The following is a 20824-nucleotide window of genomic DNA, read 5'->3' as shown; positions in this document are numbered from 1 at the left end:
GCCTGTGCATTCGTCAAACCACAGATGAACTAAGCCAAGAACACTAATGGCAAAGCTGAACTCTGCAGGCACCACCCCTGTTTTCCCCTCCTCGTGTTAATGATATTAAAATCCACCATCAAATTCAATAAGCGGTAATTAGAGGCAGGCCAACTCCTCCGACCAGCTCCTCTCTTGGTTTGGGGAAGGGTTTGGGCGCTGCTGTGTACAATGGGCAAAGAGCAAGGAGCAGGAAGGGATGATCTGTTTTTCAAATCAGCAGGCTCCCCGTAAACCTGCAGTTTGGGGGCTCCTTGGGGCCCGCGGATGTGTCTCTCCCTGCTGCTGTGGTTATTGTCACTGTGGAGAAAGCCAGGTGTCCCTGCCTCCCCTCTTCTTTGCCATCTCCTTCACTAGTGAGGAGAAAAACCCACGAGCAGAAAACAGAGCTTATAATCCAAGTATGACACTGCCACGGGTCACTTAGCCTCAATTACCTTCCTTTTACTCTTGCTGCCACCAAGGGGGAAAGAAGACATAGGGCGGAGAGACAGCAACATAGCACCCGGAAAGTGTGCAGTGGGAGCCGCCTGGGGGTGGGGGTGGGGGTGAGAATAAATGTAGAACCTGTTGCACACCATATACCAAAAATAATTCCAAATAGATTGAAAGGTTAACTATAATGATGATGATGATGATGTGGGGCGCCTGGGGGGCTCAGCGGTTGAGCGTCTGCCTTCGGCTCAGGGTGTGAAGCCGGGGTCCTGGAATGGAGCCCCACATTGGGCTCCCTGCATGGAACCTCCTTCTCCCTCTGCCTGTGTCTCTGCCTCTTTCTCTGTATCTCTCATGAATAAATAAATAAATGAAATCTTTTACAAAATGATGATGATGCAACAAAATACTGGAGAAAAATATTGGCTAGTATTTATCTCATCTTTGCATAAGGAAAATCTTCCTAAGCAAAAAAAGCAACAGAAGAAATCCTAATGGGAATCTCACTAGATATGGCCACACATTTTAAACATAGCAAAAAAAAAAAAAAAAAAACAGCACTGAAAAAAAATGCAAATTATAAAATGAAAAAAAAAACTTGAAACATACATAAAATCAAGAGCTCATATTAATGTATGAAACAGTTTTACAAAAATTTTTTAAAGATTTTATTTATTTGTTCTTGAGAGACATGGAGGGAGAGAGGCAGAGACACAGGGAGCCCGATGCGGGACTCGATCCTGGGACCCCGGGGTCATATCCTGAGCCAAAGGCAGGCGCTCAACCACTGAGCCACCCAGGTGTGTCCCAGTTTTACAATTTAATGAGAAAAAAACAACACAGTGGGGGGAAAAAGGCAAATGAAATGAATAGACACAGAAGATCACAGAAAGGAATGCAAATCACTAATATACTTACTAAAAAAATATTCACACTCACTAGTAACCAAAGAAATAAAACAGTTAGATGCCACTTTCTCACTACTGGAAAAGATTGAAATAAATATAATGCTATTTTGGCAAAGACACTATCAACTAGACACTCTACTTTCTCTAGAAGAAAACTTGGTAGATAACAACAGCCCTAAGAACGTGCAGCTCCTTTGATCCAGCAATTCTATTTCTAGGTATTTAGTATAAGGAAACAATACGAACATTTTCTTTAATGTTCTTCAATGATAAGAGTCCAAGACCTATTTAGAGGAATAATGATGGGGCACCTGGGTGGCTCAGTGGGTTAAGTGTCCACCTTTGCCTCAGGTCATGATCCCGGGGTCCTGGGATGGAGCCCCACATCGGGCTCCCTGCTCTGCGGGGAGTCTGCTTCTCCCTCTGCCCCTCCCATGCTTGTGCTCTCTCAAATAAATAAATCTTAAAAAAAAAAAAAAAAGGAATAATGATAAGGGAGAAATTCCTGTGATAAAATCTTAAGTGATAAAACAAGTTGAAAAGCAATAAACACACACATACGTTTATATTCTACTAAATACAATAAATATATAAATTTAGAGGGAGCTTCTCTAATGTATAGTATACTGGAGCAGTAGCAGTAAAAGTGATTTTTAGGGCACCTGGGTGACTTTTTCGGTAAGTGCCTGACTCTTGGTTTTGGCTCAGATGATCTCAAGGCTGTGAGATCCAGCCCCCCTCCCCCAGTTGGGCTCATGCTCGGCAGGGAGTCCACTTGAGATTCTCTCTCTGCCCCTCCCCATTCTCACACTTGCGCACATTCTCTCAAATAAAATGTTTTTTAAAAAGCGACTTTTAGTTTTTTCTCCTATGTTTTATTTTTACCGTGTTTCTGAATTTCTGCCAGAATAGTATTTTATAATCAGAAAAATACAAATGTTATTTTTTAAAGTATCAGATCCAGAGGAAAAATTAATTCCACAAGTGTCAAAGGGTAAGTCATTTTAATCAACCTCTAGGCCATTGGTTGATAAAGAAAAACAAGACAGGGATAATTTGCAATAGAAAAAGGATATGCTATTTGTTAAATAGTACAAGTTTTATTTCACTAGTAGTTACATAAACACAAAACTTAAGATCAAATAGACAAAGATCCTCAGAGTAACAACATTTAATGCTGAAATGCAACGGAAGAAGCACTGGAACACCTTTGATGGTGGTGAAGTATTTGATATAGCTTCTGGGGAAAGCAATTGGATGATGCAATTCTGCTTCTGGAAATTTTTTAAAATTAGAATTATTTCAAGTGAATGCCAGCAACCCTACCTCACATGGGTTTAAGGCCAAAAAGGACATTTATTGACGCATGAAAATGAAAAGTGTCCAGGTGTGGCTGCCTGCCAAGTTAAAATGAGGACTCAGTTTCTCTCCATTTCTCAGCTCTGCTTTCCTCTATTGTTATCTTCATGGTCACGGATACTTTCTCCATAGGGAGGCTCAGCATAGGGGAAATTGCCCATTCCCCTGGTATCTGAAACTAGAGCGTTCCTGTGAAATCTTTCACAACCTGGAACGCCATGAAGGGAAGAAGAAAAAATTTTGAGCCTTCCTAGACATCTCCCCCCAACCAAGTACTCTCTCCTGGGCTTTCCTGATACCTTAGGACACATCTTGCTGACAGATGCACGTTGTGAATGGAGACAAAGCAGAGATGCTCACAGACGCAGGTCAAAGCCACGGAGGCTTGCTTGCTGAGATGCTCAAGCCTAGTTCTGGGAAGGAGCTTGGCAGGGCGCCCCTCACTGCTGGAGGAGAGCAGCTTCTAGCACAACTCACTGCGAAACAAACCCCGAAGGCTATTTTAGCCTTTGCCTTTTATTGTAAAAGTGAAAACCCTCTTTAGATGTCTTTTGAAACAAGTGCTAATGTAGATCTTTCTTAAAAGTGAAGTGGCCAAATGCAAACTTTGGAATAGCGAGGGATTCCCATATATCCTACCACTCTCAACCACCCATGGGGAGAAAATGCCTACTTTCCAATAATTCCCAGAACAGTCTTGGGATGAATTTGGCCTGTGACCTTCCCCATGTGTTTTCTAACACATCAAATTTCAGTCATCTTTGTCGAAGTACCATCTCGTGGCTCTTGAATCACATGATTGAACTGCACACTTCGGAGTGATCACCAAAAAGCCATCAGGAGAGATTTGATTTAATCCAGATTCTCCCTTTTTTGCATTATCTCCAAGTCTACACCAGGGAAGCCCTCAGCTTCCCACACATCCCTTCAATGACTTAACAAGAATGTGCTTTGTACCGATAGATTGTCCTCTTTTCTTTTTTTTCTGCTCATCATCTCTTCTTTAACCTGTCCCATCCTTGTTTTTACCTCTGCTTTAAATTTCCTGTCCCTACCAACTAACCTGAAAGGTGAGAGGTCCGCTGCTTTCTTGAAGTTGTAACATTTTAACGTGTTCTGGATGCACGAAAGACTGTCCCGAGGACATGGCAGAGCGATCTTTGTAGGGCATAAGGCTTGTATCGGGAGGCATTTGTCATCTGATAACCTGCAAAGGAAGAAACAATATCTACAAAGCTCGAGCAGGATATTAAACTGAGAATTTATTTGATCTAAACATGAAAAATATCTCCAGATGTTTTTCAAGTCTCCCAACTGAAAAATTGCCTCTTGTTAAGTTACCAAACAATACAATAAATAGGAACAATGGTATTTTTTTTTTAAAGAAGTTCTATTTAAAAAGAAGAAGAAAGAAGAAGGAGTTGTTTTTTTTAAATTAGATTCCACTAATTGGTTTGGATTTGGGTGTTTTTTTTTTTTTTTTATTTACAACACCCCATACAAAGCAGACAAACCATTAACATTTTTAATTTAAGAAATATTATTTTGAAAGAGTCGTTAAAGGTGGATTTCTCTTGGAATAATTTAAAACCTCTTGCCCATTGAAGGAAAAGTAAGATACAAACAGAGAGGGAGACAAATCATAAGAGACTCTTAACTCTAGGAAACAAACTGAGGGGTGCTGGAGGGGATAACTGGGTGATGGGCATGAAGGCGGGCAGGTGATGTAACGAGCACTGGGTGTTATATGCAACCGATGAATCACTAAATTCTACCCTTGAAATCAATAATACACTATATGTTAACTAAATTGAATTAAAATTTAAAAGGAAACCTTCTTGCCCACTACACGAGAAGCAAAAAGATAAAAATCACCCCTTGCTCACTCATTTATCCTTAGTAACGATATGTGTTGGAGAATAGTAATGAATTCTGGCTTCATAGGATCCTAAGAAAGACTAGGGTCTGTTAATAATTTTATACTTCATATATTTTCTATTTCATATATTTCATTCTTTTCTTACTTTCAATATTGAATCAGTCTTGCCATTCAACAGATCGGAGAATGATTACCCATGGCCGCTGCTTACCAGTATCTGTCATTGCTGTCAATTGCCCTACTTTGTCTTGAATATTGATTGGGAGAGAGTGGATAAGGTCACGGCTTTCTCCTCCCCATCACTTCTGCAAAATCATGCTAAGAGGACTTCCTGGGGGCTGGAAGTGGGGGGATTGAAAGTTGGCACTAGACTTCCTCTTACCTGGCTACATACTTTTCCTAAAAATCCAGTATTTCAGAATACATATGACACATATATGTATATATGCAAAACGTGCATAAATATATAATTTCTTCTATTTCTCTAGACCTTTCAGAGTTGTCTGTAACTAGTAGACATGGGTCCCTACAACTCAATTCAAGCCCTGCCTATTAATCTCCCAATGTTTTACTAGACAGGATAGAGGTGAATATAGGGTGTTTCACGTTCTCAAGGACCTTGCCGCTCCACTGACATGTAGAGATGAGTGTGCAAATGCAAGACGTATTGTGATGAACTCTATAGACTCAGGTCCACACCAGATGAGAGAGATGAATTTGGCTGTGGCGCCTAAACCTAATTAACCAATGAGTACTTGATTTCCAACATGGAAAGGAAGACAAAGGATATTGTAGAGAAGGAGAACGGCTTGAACAAAGTCGTGGGAGCACATTGCTTCCCCTGGGAGCACAGGGGGAACAGAGCATTCATAAGCAGTGATGAGGCCGGGAAACGAGATGGGGCAAAGTGGGCAGTGAAGGCAAATGTTTTAGGGTCTTTACTGCCGTGTAAAGTGCTTGAGCTTTATTCTGTGATAGCAGAGACTTAGCTAAGTTTTCCATGCAGGGAAGTGACATATCCAGATTCAAGTCTCAGAAAGATGGTTTCACAAGCTCTGGGTAAATGGGTAGGAACAGCAGAAAGAATAAGGAGACAGGGACACCTGGGTGGCTCAGTGGATGAGCGTCTGGCTTTGGCTCAGGTCGTGATCCCGGGGTCCTGGGATCGAGTCCCACATCAGGCTCTCCTTGAGGAGCCTGCTTCTCCCTCTGCCTATGTCTCTGCCTCTCTCATAAATAAAGTCTTTATTAAAAAAAAAAAAAAAAAAAAAAGACAGGGCAGCCCTGGTGGTGCAGCGGTTTAGCGCCGCCTGCAGCCCGGGGTGTGATCCTGGAGACCTGGGATGGAGTCCCACATCAGGCTCCCTGCATGGAGCCTGCTTCTCCCTCTGCCTGTGTTTCTGCCTCTCTCTCTCTCTCTCTGTGTGTGTGTCTCTATGAATAAATAAATAAAATAAAATCTTAAAAAATATATTTAAAAAAGACAGAATAAGGAGACAGTTAAGAAGGAGGCTGACTAGGGCAAAGGAAGAGAGTGGCATGGGATCCCTGGGTGGCGCAGCGGTTTGGCGCCTGCCTTTGGCCCAGGGCGCGATCCTGGAGACCCGGGATCGAATCCCACATCAGGCTCCCGGTGCATGGAGCCTGCTTCTCCCTCTGCCTGTGTCTCTGCCTCTCTCTCTCTCTGTGACTATCATAAATAAATAAAAAAATGTTTAAAAAGAAAAGGAAGAGAGTGGCAGCTTATGATTCAGAATTAGCATGGAAATTGAGAGGAGAAGATACATTCGTGGTGAAGGAGAGAGACAACTCAAAGCAAACTCAGGCTCTCCCTTGGAAGACTGGGCGGTTGGGCACGATATTAACTGAGATGGGGAACAGAGGCAAAAGAGCAAGTTTGAGACCCAAGTAGCAAAGGTGTCAGATGTGCTGGGTATCGGATGTTTGGAATGTCTAGTTGGAGTCTGGTATGCAAATGACCTTCCTTCTGAAGATCTGGGGAACGGAGGGACCTACGCAGTCACACCTAGGGGACTGTTACCCTTCCACTTGCTGGTTATGGGTCTGCCTTGGCAAACCGGAAATCCTTCTTGTACAGAAAATACCCAGATGGGCTGCATAAAGGATAACCAGCATCTTTTTAAAGGCACAGGCAAATCCACAAGAGAGTCAGTGAAGAACGTCCATGTACACCTGGCGGGCATTCCAGAAGGAAAGAATGTACACGAAATAGTATTTTCAAATGTAATAGTTAAGAATTTCCTAGACTTGAAGCAAGCCATGAATCCAGATCCAGGCAGTGTCATGAGTCTTAAAACGGATAAAGAGAAATAAGTCTAAACCTGGACACACATCAACTTTTGGCTTTACTACTCATTTCTAAGATAAACTGGATAATCTGAATGAACATCAGGTATGAGGGAGGCAAAAATGAAACAGATGGCTTCTGCGGAGTAGGGCCTCCTGTCCACCACGCACTTCTGCTCTGTAGTCCTTCTAGAGACTCCCTTAGGTTCCTTTACTTTGGTCAGATCCTTAAATGTTGCTGCTCCTAGGATTCAGTCACGGGCTCCTTCTTCTCACTCTGCACATTCTTAGGTGATTTCACTAACTCACTTGGCTTTAGCCACGAACTGCAGACACTGACTCATGAAATTCTTTTTGTTCTTTTTTAAGATTTTACCTATTTGAGAGAGTGAGAGAGCATGAGCAGGGCTGGGGGGCTGGGGGTCAGAGAGAGAGGGGGAGGGAGAAGCAGACTCCCCGCTGAGCGGGGCTTGATCCCAGCACCCTGGGACCATGACCTGAGCCCAAGGTACCTGCTTAACGGACTGAGCCATCCAGGCGCCCTTGACTCACGAGTTCCTATTTCCAACCCCAAATGTCATCTGAGGCCTACGCCGGCCCAGGCACTGCACACACGACCTAAAGCAGCTCGTTCCTTGCACCCCAATCCAGTGCCTCTTGGCCTTTACCTTGGTTCATGGCGCTGCTATCAGGGATCCCTCCCCCTACATACATGCTTCTGGGGCTGGGATATCCAGGCCTTTCCGGCATCAGGACACATCCAGTCCATCCCTTAAAATTCGCTTCCAGTGTCTCTTTCCCTTTAGCTTGTCTTCTGTTCCCCTGGAGCCAGGTGCTGTCTGCCTCAGTTTCCCAGGTCACCATTTGGGACTCACTCACACCTGCAAATAATTCTTGAAGTCGGGCTCCCCGGGGGGCGATGGGGTATGAGTGGGGGGGGGGCCGGGCTGCGGGCCCTGGGGTGGCGGCCTGGCCTGTGGTGCCTGGGGGGCCCGGGGGGCGGCCTGGGGTCACACTGTGGCCGGGCCAGGATGTGGGCATCTCCCAGCAGCGGCAGGTGCATCCCTGCTGCAGGTGACCTGGGGCGACCCCGAGCCGGGCTGCAACGGCTGGAATACTAAGTGGCGCTGGGTTTCTGCAGCGAGCGGAGCTGCCTGAGTCACGGCCGCCGTGGGAGCCTTTTAACAGAATTAAAACCTCCGTGGGGGAGGCCGGGGGGGAGGACACACGAGGCCGGAGGAGGGCAGGCGGCAAGGGCGGCGGGGACCCGGGGGCCCCACTGCACCTTCGTGCCAGCGGGAGAGCAGAGCCGAAGGTGCCAGGGCTCCACAGCTGCGGCTTAAAATGGTCTAAAATTTGCCTCCCTCTTTGAATTGGAAAATAAAATAAAATACAAATTTTCTAGACAATATATACACAGTAAATCAAAAGGGGCGGTGGGGCAACTACACACAGGCCACGTCCCCGGAGGGCCGCTGCCCCAGACCAGTGACCTCTTGTCGCTTCCTATTTCCAAACCCATGAATTACTTTCCTCAATTACTTTTTTCAAAGCTGGAGCTCTGCGGTCTCTCCCCGAGGGGGAGATTCCTGATGCGACCCTCCCGTGAATGGAAAGTGATCAGTGACAAAGTCCTGCGGCCTCTTGGGGGAATCAGCCTAAATCATCCTCTGGGCTACAGGAAAACTGGAAGCGGGGAAACCTTCAGGGCAGGTTAAAGCCCCGCAGAGCACCTCGCACTCTACATTTACTCAAAGGAGGATTTCCAGTGTCACCTTGAGCAAGAGGGGAAAAGAAGGATCTAAAAACCCTAGCGAGTGAGACAGCTTTCTTGGGTTGGCTCCACTACGAATGGAAGGATTGGGGCCTCTGAGGGGCTCAGGGCTGAGAGGCTGCCTTTGACCCAGGGCATGACCCCAGGGTCAAGTCCTGCATCTGGCTCCCTGCATGGAGCCTGCTTCTCCCTCTGCCTGGGTCTCGGCCTCTCTCTGTGTCTCTCATGAATAAATATGTTTTTTTATATAAAAAAGGAAGGACTAACTTGTCTCACTGCCTTCCAGATCCCAGGTACAGAGGTAAGAAGAGATCTCACAGACAAGTGTAAAGGATCAGAGAGAGCCCCACATCAGGGCACCGAAGAGCCAAAGGCAGGAAGAACAACAGGACCCCAGGAGGGATCAGAGGCAGGCACTGAATGTCAAGAATCTGCTTTTCTCTCCACTTCTTTTCCTACTTCCAGGGCAAAGGCACAGGGCCTGCGCAGACACAGAACCACGGAAGGCCTGCTACGTTTAGGTAGGAGGGGACTGGGCTCTTGGAGCCCTGGAGGAGTTGAGGGAGGAATGACAAGAGGCAAGAGGGTTCAACAGGGGTGAGCGGATTGGTCTTCATTCTGTAGGCTGGGAGGGATGAGCTGCTAAGCAAAGAGGGTGATATTTCTAAGACAGCGACAGGGAGGCCAGCCCAAATCCGTGACTCTTGGCCCTTTTCCACCATGACAACCATGTTCATGTCTTCCGAATTCCCACGCATAACTAATACAGGGGTTTCCAACCTCAAGAAAGCAGAATGAAATGCAAGCAAGAGCGTGACTTGAATCCACTCCTGTTATTTTAAACTAAACCTATCACAAACTTTGGCACTTCAGTTATTACTAAATTATGTGCAGTGCACCTCATAATTGATCATGAAAGAGGCATGATGCCATGCCTCAGCACTACTAGACCAAAGGTGGTCATCTGTGCTCCACAGACACCTGGGGGTTCACAGGAGATATCTTGGGGACTGGAGGGAAGCTAAGAGGACAGAGCTCTGACACCTGCCCCCCCAACCCCAAAGCCCACATTTCAACCAGAGGAAGCATATTTTTATCTTATTAGTGTAGGCCTTTCACCAAAATCTTATTTCAATAAGATATTCCGCTCCTTGAAAAAGATGGCTTGCAATGGATAGAAGATGAGAGAGATTGGAGGCAGGTAAATCAAATAAATAATTGTTATAGTCTGGGTGCAAAATACTGCAATTAGCTCAACTATAACTAGTTGGATGGATAAATTAAGGCTCATAACAGAATCACAATGCTCAAGATCTAAGGTATTTCCATAGTATATATAACAGGAAACTATACTAATTTATTGTGGCATGTGATGGGGTACAAATAAATAAATAAAATATATCGTAACAGTGCTTCTCAGACTTTAATGTATACAGTCATCACTTGGGGATCTTATTAAGATGGAGGTTCTGATCCACAAAGTCTGGGGCAGGGCTGAGGTTCTACATTTCTAGCAAGTTCCCAGGAGACGTGTACTCCAAGGACCACACTTTGAGTAGCAAGGCATCACAGAATCCTAAATATTTTTTTTCAAGATTTTATTTATTCATGAGAGACACAGAGAGAGAGGCTGAGACCCAGGCAGAGGGAGAAGCAGGGAGCCTGGTGCGGGACTCCATCCCAGGACCACACCCTGAGCTGAAGGCAGACGCTCAACCACGGAGCCACCTAGGTGCCCCCGGAATCCTACAAATAATTTTAAGATTTCAAAAAATGTCCCTAGCCCAATGAAAGAGCAGTAGCTCTGAAGTCCAAGATCCTTAGATTTAAGTCCAGAATTCACCACTTACACACCATACCCGACCTCTCAGCCCATCTCCTCATCTCACCATTGTACCTTCTAACTGGTGAGCTGTTGTGGGGATTAAGAAATACCACAATATAAGGTATCAGCACAATGCCCAGCTCATAGCAACAACTTAGTAAATATTAGATTATTATTTTCCAAAAGCCAATTTTATAAGAATGATCCACAAATCACCTTTATCAGAACCACCGTGGTGCTAGTTTAAAATGCTGACACCAGGACCCTGCATCAAATCTGTTTAACCTGAAACTCTGAGGGAGGATGGACATTTTTAACCAATCTCCTCAGGCACCACAGCCTAAGGACCACTGCTGGCAGCTACGTGCATGCACGGCTCGCATGACCAAGCCACCTCTGAAGGACATTTATTTAGCGTGCAGAGCCAAACCTTGGCTCACACCATGACCTGGCTTCCTGTAGCAGGTGAGAGGCAGCATGGTCATTGGGCTACAGAGATTATAACTTTTTCTTTAAGATTTTAATTTATTTATTTGAGAGAGAGAGAGAGAGAGAGCATATCAGAGGGAGAGGGAGAAGCAGATGCCCTGCCCAGAAGGGAGCGCACCTCAGGGCTGGACCCCAGGACCCAGAGATCATGACCTGAGGCAAAGGCAGATGCTTAACCAGCTGAGCCACCCAGACACCCGAGATTATAACATTTTTAGAATCAAAGAAGACACCTACGTCCTGCTTCACTGTATTCTTTACCCAGTAAGAAGCTCAGTCCCAGGACCTTGAGCCTCCTTCCTTCCCCAGCTGTCATGCAGGTTTCTGGCCAAAATAAGAGCGACTGCAGCTTTTCAAACCAATTCTGGGCAAAGCTGACCCTGGACTGAATATCAAAGTTGGCCCAAGTTGTTTATTTTTGAGGCCTGTCTTCTTTGCTGTCCACCCCCCATCCTTTTTAGACCCACCTTCTCTTCTAACTCCCTGGCACCTGTGCCACCTACTCCTCACGTGCCTGCTGCAGCGCTTCTCTCCCTCATCTACAATCTCACCCTTCCTTCCTACCTTGCAAACTACTTTGGCAAGGTGTAGGGATAGGTGGGGGGGGGGCATCCTTTAGAAGAAAACGGTGGGCCAAACCAAGTCCCATCTGGAAGGGGACCAAAGCTATCACTACTTACAGGCCAAGCCGGGACTTTCTTTAGGAAGCAAGGTCAGATCTGCTCTAACACATGACTGCATGACCATTGAGGTCCCCAGAACCTCAGAGTATAACTTAGACAACTTTAGCCCTAGAAAAAGGCAGATATGACTAGTTGTCATAGATAAATCTCAAAAATGGTTCACAAGAATATCCATTTTTGATCAAATGAACTTTTCAATGAACCTGTGGGGGCCAATTATTCATTTTCTAAAATCTCTTGTGTCTGTACCTCTTAGGCAGTCAACAAATTACTCATTAGATATCTGTCACGTGGCAGGCTTAATTTAGTTTCTGGGGATGCTACCGCAGAGACTGCATTTATATATCTATTTTTTAAACACATAAATAAGTTAATTTTAGGTGATTATAGAACCATATGCTGTAATACATGCTATGAAGAAGAGAAAATAGAATAACGTGCTACGTGGGGGGGGGGGGGGCGGAGTTAGGGGAGACTTCTCTCCAGAAGTAGCATTCAAGTTGAGATGTACACAAGGGGAACGTGGTAGTCATGTACACATCCGGGGGAACAACATTCCAAGCAAGACAGCAGCACAAAGACCTTGGGATAAGAAAAACTTGGCATGTTTTCAGGGGCAGAATGAAGGCACCAACACATGTTTACATTAAATATGTGAACATCAGTGGGGCGTCTGGGTGGCTTAGTTGGTTGAGCATCTGGCTCTTGGTTTAAGCTCAGGTCATGATCTCAGGGTCGTGAGATTGAGCCCCAGGTCAGGCTCCCACGCAGCTTAGAGTCTGCTTGTCCCTCTCCCTCCCCCTCTACCCCTCCCCCTGCTTGTGCTCATGTGTGTACTCTCTCTCTCCTTCCAAAATAACTAAATAAATAAAACCTTTAAAAAAAAAAGTAGTCTTCAATAAAGAAATAAATAGACAGCAAATATCTAGCAGACATGATTGGGAGCCTCAGTAGAATTTGAGCTATGGCATTAGCACATTATCAATTACTTTCCTTTTTTTTTTTTAAGATCTATTTATTTATTTTAGAGAGAGAGGTAGTGAGAGAGTGGGGGTGGGGGAGCCATTGGAGAGGGAGAAAGAGGATCTCAAGCAGACTCCCTGCTGAGTGTAAAGCCCAACAAGGGGTTCCATCTCACAATCCTGAGATAAGGACCTGAGCTGAAATCAAGCGTTGGGAGACACCTGGGTGGTCCAGCAGTTGGGCATCTGCCTTCAGCTCAGGGCGTGATCCTGGGGTCCCGAGATCGAGTCCTACATCGGGCTCCCTGCATGGAGCCTGCTTCTCCCTCTGCCTGTGTCTCTGCCCCCCTCTTTCTCTCTCTGTGTGCCTGTCATGAATAAATAAATAAAATCTTTAAAGAAAAAAAAAAGAGTTGGCTGCTTGACTGAGCCACCCAGGTGCCCCTCAATGACTTTTCTTTTAACTCAATAAGTATTAAATGTCTCCCTCTCCCTGCCCCCACCGGCCTCTAGCTGGCAGGCTTGCTGCTAAATGCAGAAGATAAGAGACGCATCTGCAAGTGTCTGCCCCGTGGAGCTCAGAACTGGTGGGGGGGCGGGGGAAAGAATTGGTGGTGGAGACAAATACATAAGCACACAGTTAATGCCACCTTCCAAGCAGCAATGGAGTAGGAGTGTCATGAGGGGCTGTGGAGGCTTAGGGGAGGAAGGTGTCACTCCTCCAGAAGTATGGGAAGCTTTTACATAAGAGGTGACCTTTGAGTTGAGCCCTTCAAGACGAATAGGATTTAATAAGATGAATTGTTCCCAGCAATACTGTGGACTAGATATTCTGAAAAATCCTCCAGTTACAAAACACTGAACTGCTGAATTAAATACAATAAATATCCTTTGAAAACCAGGAAAGTATGAACTAATGCCAAAGCCCTGTGTTGTCTTGAGGGTGTCTGTCAGTACCAGGAACCCAGAGTCCTGGAGGAAGATGGGGTGGGGACACGTAGAGGACAGGACACAAGAGACAGAGACTCAGACACTGGACATGAGACACCCGACAAAAAGTCTGGGGTCCTGAAGGGTCACCCACATCTTCTTAAGAGGGACAGGAGAGAAAGCTATTGACCCCTTAGCAAAGGCAAAGCATGTCAAGACTAACTTGACTGTTTCCATCTAGGTTCTGAGGACAGGAATAAAAAAAGATATATCTCCTGAGAGACTTCATTACCACAGGTGATCCTTCTCTCACTCAAGTCAGGGTCTGATTACACCACTGACTCCACAGAATCTCCCAAGGCTCACCAAGAGCGAGTGGCACCATGTACTTCAGAACAATAGTGTAAAGGATGGGCTAAAATGAGGATTATTCTTTTTTTTTTTTGAAGATTTTATTTATTTTTTCATGAGGACACAGAGAGAGAGAGAGAGAGGCAGAGACACAGGCAGAGGGATAAGTAGGCTCCATGCAGGGAGCCCAATGTGGGACTTGATCCTGGGTCTCCAGGATCATGCCCTGGGCCAAAAGCAGACACCCAACTGCTGAGCCCCCCAGGTGTCCCAAAATGAGGATTGTTCATGGAGCAGTTAGGTCCGCCCTGAAAGTCTGGACATTGCTCAGTATGTAAATTATATTTCAATAAAGATGTTTTTTTCCAAAGAAGAAAGGGGGGAGCAGGATGAAGGGAAGGAGGATGAGGAATTAAATATCCAGACTTCTGTCTCTAGACAACCTCCCCTCGACCACTGGTTTCCTCCCTGGAGAGGATAAAAGATTCTCTGTACTAGATTTCTCTCTCTGTGTGCCTGTCATGAATAAATAAATAAATAAAATCTTTAAAGAAAAAAAAAAGAGTTGGCTGCTTGACTGAGCCACCCAGGTGCCCCTCAATGACTTTTCTTTTAACTAGTTTATGTCTCTAGACAACCTAGTTTATGTCTCTAGACAACCTCCCCTCGACCACTGGTTTCCTCCCTGGAGAGGATAAAAGATTCTCTGTACTAGGAACACCAGACATACCTGAGGGCACAAATACAATAAATAAAAATAATAAGTGAATGTGTGCCCATGAGATACACATGTGACTGGCCACCCTAGCCTTCAGTCCCCTATTTGGTTCCCAAAACTTGGCAGCTAGAGTGAAAGCAGGACACAGGAGTCTCCCTAATAAAATGGCAGATCCCAGATCACCCTGAAGGCTGTTCAGAGCTTCTATTCAGGAGGTTAGTCTCCCTCTCTTAAGAATGAACACACAACCAAGGGTGCTTGGGTGGCTCAGTCAGTTGAGCATCCAACTCTAGATCTCAGCTTGGGTCTTGATCTCAGGGTGGTGGGTTTGAGCCCTGCATTGGGCTCCATATTGGGCATGGAGCCTACTTAAAAAAAAAAAAAAAAGAATGAATAAATGAATGCATGAATGAATGCGCAAAGATTACTAGACAACCATGGAAAACTTCCATTGTGGAAGATCAAGACCCGCACAAACTAAAAAGCACACAAGCGAGCAACCTACAAAAATAGAGACCCAGCAAGGGAAATGAAACTTTTTAAAGTTAAAAAAGACCCTTTCAGACATAGGTATTGCAATTGCAAAATAAGAATAGGATGCCACAAAAAGGAACATTTAGAAAACAACAATAAGAAGAGGCCTCAAAAATTTTAAATATGACACCAGAAATGAAACAATCATGGAATTGGATCATAAAGTTAACATTTTCTACAAAATAAAGCAAAAACAGAGGCAGAACATTGGAAAGATTACAAAAATTAAAGGACATCTTAGTTCAGGAACTATAAAAAGGTACCAAACTGACAGGGTGGCTTTGAAACAACGGAAATGTGTCTCATAGCTCAAAAGGCTGGATGTCCGAGATCGCGGTACCAGCACCGTCAGCTTTGAAGAGCTCTCTTCAGGGTGGCAGACATATAGTTATATCCTCACATGGCACAAAGAGAGCAAACTAGTCTCTAGCCTCATCCTACAAGAGCGCTAATCCCATTCATGAAGGCCCCACCCTCATGACCTACCAAGGGCCCCAACCTCCTAATACCATTGCCTTAGATTAGATCGGATGTTAGCCTATGAATTGTGTGTGTGTGTGTGTGTGTGTGTGTGTGTGTGTGTGTGTTGGGGGGGGGGCACACAAACATTCAGTCCATAACAGAAGGCCAGTCCCCAAGGTACAATATTTACTACACATTCCTGGAAGGACAGAGAAAACTGAGCAAAGTAAATCATTAGTGCAGGTTTTCAAGGACATTTCTCAGAATCTAAGGATGGGATTTGCAGACTGAAAGGTCACACTGATGAAGCCCAGTCCAATGGATGAAACAGATCCACACTGAAGCACATTATTATGAAATTTCACAAAACTAGCATCAAAGTTGATTAGCTTTCACAGAAAGAGAAAGTAAAAACAATAACTACCCTGATCGTATATAAAGGATTAGGCATCCAAATGGCTTTGGACTCAACAGTAATACTGGAAGCAAGAAATCAACAAAGCATTTAGGTTTCCAGTAAAGGCAGGCTAGGAAACTTTGCTATCTCCCTGTTGAAAACAGTGAAAAACACTGGATAAAATACATTTTTTCAAGATAAAAATACCTCAAAGGCCTTCAAGACACTGACAGTTGGGAATTCTCAGGACTAGAGCTTGTAACCAGAGAGGCAAGGGGAACACCAGAGCAGTAATGGCAAGCCTGAGCTAGACTTGCCCTCCCCCTCCCCTGCACCCCAGAGAACTGTGGGGAGGACCACCTTGGTGCTGCCGTGGGGAGTAGGAAGGGAAGAAAAGGGAAAGAAGCTAACCTGGGGAAGTTGTGCCCACAGAGGGTAGTCTCATGAAATTGTGTTCAGTGCATAAGTAACCTGGGTGGGGCAGGAACTCTCAAACTGTGATGTGGTTCTTTCTTCCTGACAATATCCTTAGGTACCTGGAAGAAACAAATGGAAAGCTCTTTAGGAAGGCACACTCAGCCTTCCTGGATTTTTTTCTCAAGGTAATATCTGGCAGCCAGCAGACATGCACCAGAAAACCTGAATCTAAATGACCACAGATATTGGAATGATCAGTTATGAACTTTAAACAAGTAGGCCTACCAAGTTTAAAGGGCTAAAGAATTAAAAATATCTTTAGGAAACAAGGAATTGTGAGAAAGAGCAGTTTTGAAAAAGAATTAAAGATCATTTCCAGAAATGAAAAATACATGAAATAATAATTAAAAAAGAAAAAAGGTAGGAAAGCTCAGGAGGAAAATAATGGCTAAACTGAAATTCTATACCTTGCTAAACTATTATTGATAAATTAGGATAAAGCGGTTAGGATAAAGAGGTTTTTGATAGGCAAACTTTGAAAAACCCTACCTCCCATGGACCTTTTCTGATGAAATCACTGGAGGATGCGACCCATTAAAATCACATAGTAAACCAGTAAGACACAGAAAACAAAAAATCCAACATAGGAGAGAGGCAAAGGGAATTTCAAGGAGGAAACTGAAAAAGAGGTACCAGTACAAATAGAAGGGAAAGCTGTCTATAGGGGAGTGTAGGATTCGAGGACACATTGAGAAGAGCTGTCATCATCAAGATTGCTGCCATCATTCTAGACTCTTCCCCATCCCACCCCTTTTTTTTTACCTGAAGACAAAATGCCTGCTCATATTCTTATATGGACGTGACCTTTCTTAAGTGTTGCTGCAAAACTTTCTGTTTTCCCTTCCATGTCTGGTTCCTTGGATCATCTAAGATGCTCATTTATTCCAAGATATTTTGACTTACCCCTAAGAGCTGAAGTTAGGTCATGATTTTAAAGATTTTATGTATTCATTTGAGAGAGAGAGAATGTGAGTGGACACACGTGGGGAGAGGGGTAGAGGCAGAAGGAGAAGCAGACTCCCCACTGAGCTGGGAGCCAGATGTGGGGCTCCATCCCAGACCCTGGGATCCTGATCTGAGCTGAAAGCTTAACCGATTGAGCCACCCAGGTGCCCCAGGCCATATGATTTTAGAAGAAATGCAGAACTTTCAACTCCCTTTGATACTACTTTTTATGACAATCTCTATGTTCAATCCAGCCCCAGCCCGAGGCCCTAACTGTGGTCAGTCTGCTGTTGTCCAGAACTTACTCTTCTCCTAAAAGTTCCCAGAACCCAATCAGTTTCCCAACATCAAACTGAGTAAAACACCTGCGCGCTACCCGTGAGTGCCAAGCTCCCACGTGAGAATGTACAATGAAGAAAACAGCCCTCACGGGAACCTTAGAATCAGTGACACAACACACAGTGGACTCGTGAGATCCAACAACATCGAAGCCTGCCAGCCTTGGCGCCTGTCCCACCACCCTCCGTCCTTCTGACTCCTCCTAATTGGTTTTAGAGGTGATCTGAGACCTTACCTATGTATCACTTTGTTTACAATGTTGGATTTGGGTCCATAAACAAATTTTTCTCTATCAACTCCAGCTGGAACATGTATTGAGAGGCTGCACCGCGTGATGTAGGGGGAGTGAAGCTGGGGGGGGGGGTGTCTGCTAACAAGAAGGTATCACCAGAGAGAGGTCTGCTAGTGGCCCTGTAGCCCGACTCTCTGGGATGTCACCCAGAGAGTGAATGCCAAGCGCGCCGCAGGAGGCCTACTGTCACTGTGTTCCTGGGAATCTCTGCCATCAAACTGAGGGCTACTTCGGTGAGAGAGAAGGGGTGCTTCATAAAAAATTCAGGGGTGGAAACCCTTTTGGGTCCCCTCACTCTTTGGGAGCTTGCTATGCCATCGCTCCATAAACCCAGTCTTGCTGCCCCCCCCTCAAAAAAAAAAAAATTCAAGCTCTCCATCGGTTGTTGGAAAACATACCCTGAGGGGCACCTGGGATTGAGTGCCTGCCTTCGGCCCCGGGCGTGCCCCCGGGGTCCTGGGATCAAGTCCCTCCCCCGAAGGGAGCCTGCTTCTCCCTCTGCCTGTGTCTCTGCCTCTCTCTGGGTCTCAGATGAATAAAGTCTTTAAAAAACCCTACAGTGAAAGGATGGTTTCCCCCTCTTGTCTGATTGGCTGCTTAGAAGTTGATGATTCAAGTAGTTCCAGGAAATAAGGCTCATGATACAGCCTGTGCTAACGTTTGTCACAGCATTCTGTTGTCTCCGGGTGACCGAGGGCACTCAGCAGCGTGCCAAAGCCAGGAGGACCGAGCACCAGCACCAACGCACCAGCTCCTTCTGTAGGGCCCACTCCCTCGGAAGACATTCGGCCAAGAAATTCTACTGCAGTCGTCAGTGACTTAATGGGGCCTCAACCCACGCAATTTGCGCACCATTATTATGCTTCAGCTGGGAGTTTGCAGGGAAAACAGTTCCAGGTGAATCTGTTTCCATCTATACTTTCAGGGGTTAGAGTGATTACACAACCGAATTGGATCATTATTGGCTAATTGACACCCCGCTATTTTAAAGAACGGAAAGGACTATGCTACTATTTAAGTCGTTTTAAGTTGAGATGAAATAAAATATCTCTTCTGGATGTTTTCCTTCAAGTCTTTCATCAAAATTATGAAATGTTCACTTTGCTGTTTCATAAAAACCCCACAATAATGCGTTATTTCAAAGGGAAGACTTGTTTTCTTAAGGCAAGGCCAGCAAGTGGAGGCTGATGATGCTGATCACCAATTCTGAGGCAGTGGGGGTCCCCGCATCACCCAGTGACCCTCCAACCCCAGCTGGGGGTTCCACACTTGCACTCACTTCTGACGCCCTCTACCTCAAATAGGGTCAAATTCCCCAGATGGCCCTGTGAGGCTGCACCCCCACTTTCCCCACCTCACGTCCGATCTTCAGTCCCAGGGGTCACCCGGGCTTCTGGCCAACTGCCTACCCCCCATTGGAGGTTCCAACCACCCCTTCTCCAGGTTTGATTACGTTGCTAGAGCAGCTCACAGAACTCAAAAAAGGAAAACAAACAAGAACAACCCATTTTACTTACTAACTAGCTGACAGGCTTATTATAAGTGGCTGTAACTCCGAAGCAGCCAGATGGAAGAGGTGTGCAGGGGGAGGTGTCGGGAAAGGACGTGGAGTCCCCAAGCCCCCTCCATTCTCCGGGGATCTCCAGGATCTCCGGGTGTTCACAAACCAGGAAGCTCTCCTAAGCCCTGGGCCCCAGTGGAGGCCTCATTACACAGGCCTGATTGATTAAACCATTGGCCACTGGTGATGGAATTCAATCTCTGGCCCCTCCTCCCTCTCACCCCCCCTCCTCTGGCCTGGCCTCCCTCCTCTCAGTCCCACCCATCTCATCAGTTGGTTGGTTATCCTTGCAACCAGCCCTCAAAGCCCTCAACCATAGGTGACCAGGAGCTTCCAAAAGTCACCTCATTGACCTAACAGAGGACACCTCATCACTCCGGCCCTTAGGAAATTCCAACAATTGTAGGAGCTCTTTGCCAGAAACAGGAGAGGCCCAGGATATCTATTTCTTCTTATATTATCACATAAGGTACATGACTTAAATGATCTCCTTGGTTAGAGTTTGAGTTGAAGGAAGACATGCCGTTGACAAAAAAACAGAGATTTTAGAGTGTAGTCGTGCTTTCTCGAAAGGCCGTATGTCAGTGGGGAGAGGCTGACTGCTTTAACAACTGTCCCCAAATCCCAGAGTTTTGACACAGTAGAGGTTTACTGCTCACTCATGTCAGGTCCAGGGCAGACATCCCTAAGCACCGAAGGAATGGCTCCTCAAGGAAGGGACTCCGAAGCTTCTCTTCCTTCCATCCTACGGCTTCCCCATCTTCCTCAGCGGGCCACCAAGTTGTGAGACAGTGAGAGAGTGACAGTGGAAACAGCCCTGGGCTCACCATTCCTTGCCTGTTAAGTGACACGTCACTTCTCCCATTCCATTGGCAGGACCTCGCCGCCACCCCAGGGTGTGCGGTCACCATCTGGTCTCTGCCTCTGAGAGTTCTGTGCATTTTTTCCCAACTCCGCATTCAATGGCATCCTGTTGGTGGCTTGAAATAGGCCTCTGTGGGGATACGGACACCACGGAAATAGGCAAATACTACAGACGAAGCCTTTTCCCATCTGGGGGACACCACAGAGTCACATGGCCCTCCAGAATAGTGGCCAGAGGGCTGGGAAAGGGGTTGGCTGTGTATCCACGATGAATGAACAGGTCTGGGGAGTTCT

The 20824-nt window shown here is 45.6% G+C and overlaps 1 long non-coding RNA gene across 1 annotated transcript; it reads right to left on the bottom strand.

Annotated features, from left to right (window-relative positions):
* Window positions 1-2462: 2462 nt before the first annotated feature.
* LOC144283623 (uncharacterized) lies at window positions 2463-18657 on the bottom strand. The gene is made up of 5 exons (XR_013352176.1): window positions 18504-18657; window positions 16464-16588; window positions 3805-3948; window positions 3041-3217; window positions 2463-2949 (listed from the first exon to the last, which is right to left on the bottom strand). It is a non-coding gene; the product is annotated as an uncharacterized LOC144283623 (long non-coding RNA).
* Between the last annotated feature and the right edge of the window lie 2167 nt (window positions 18658-20824).

This window comes from Canis aureus, chromosome 14 (genome assembly GCF_053574225.1).
Source record: "Canis aureus isolate CA01 chromosome 14, VMU_Caureus_v.1.0, whole genome shotgun sequence".
Taxonomy (NCBI): Eukaryota; Metazoa; Chordata; class Mammalia; order Carnivora; family Canidae; genus Canis; species Canis aureus.
Note: the sequence above shows the minus strand (reverse complement) of the source record. Positions and strands in the feature narration are given on the sequence as shown.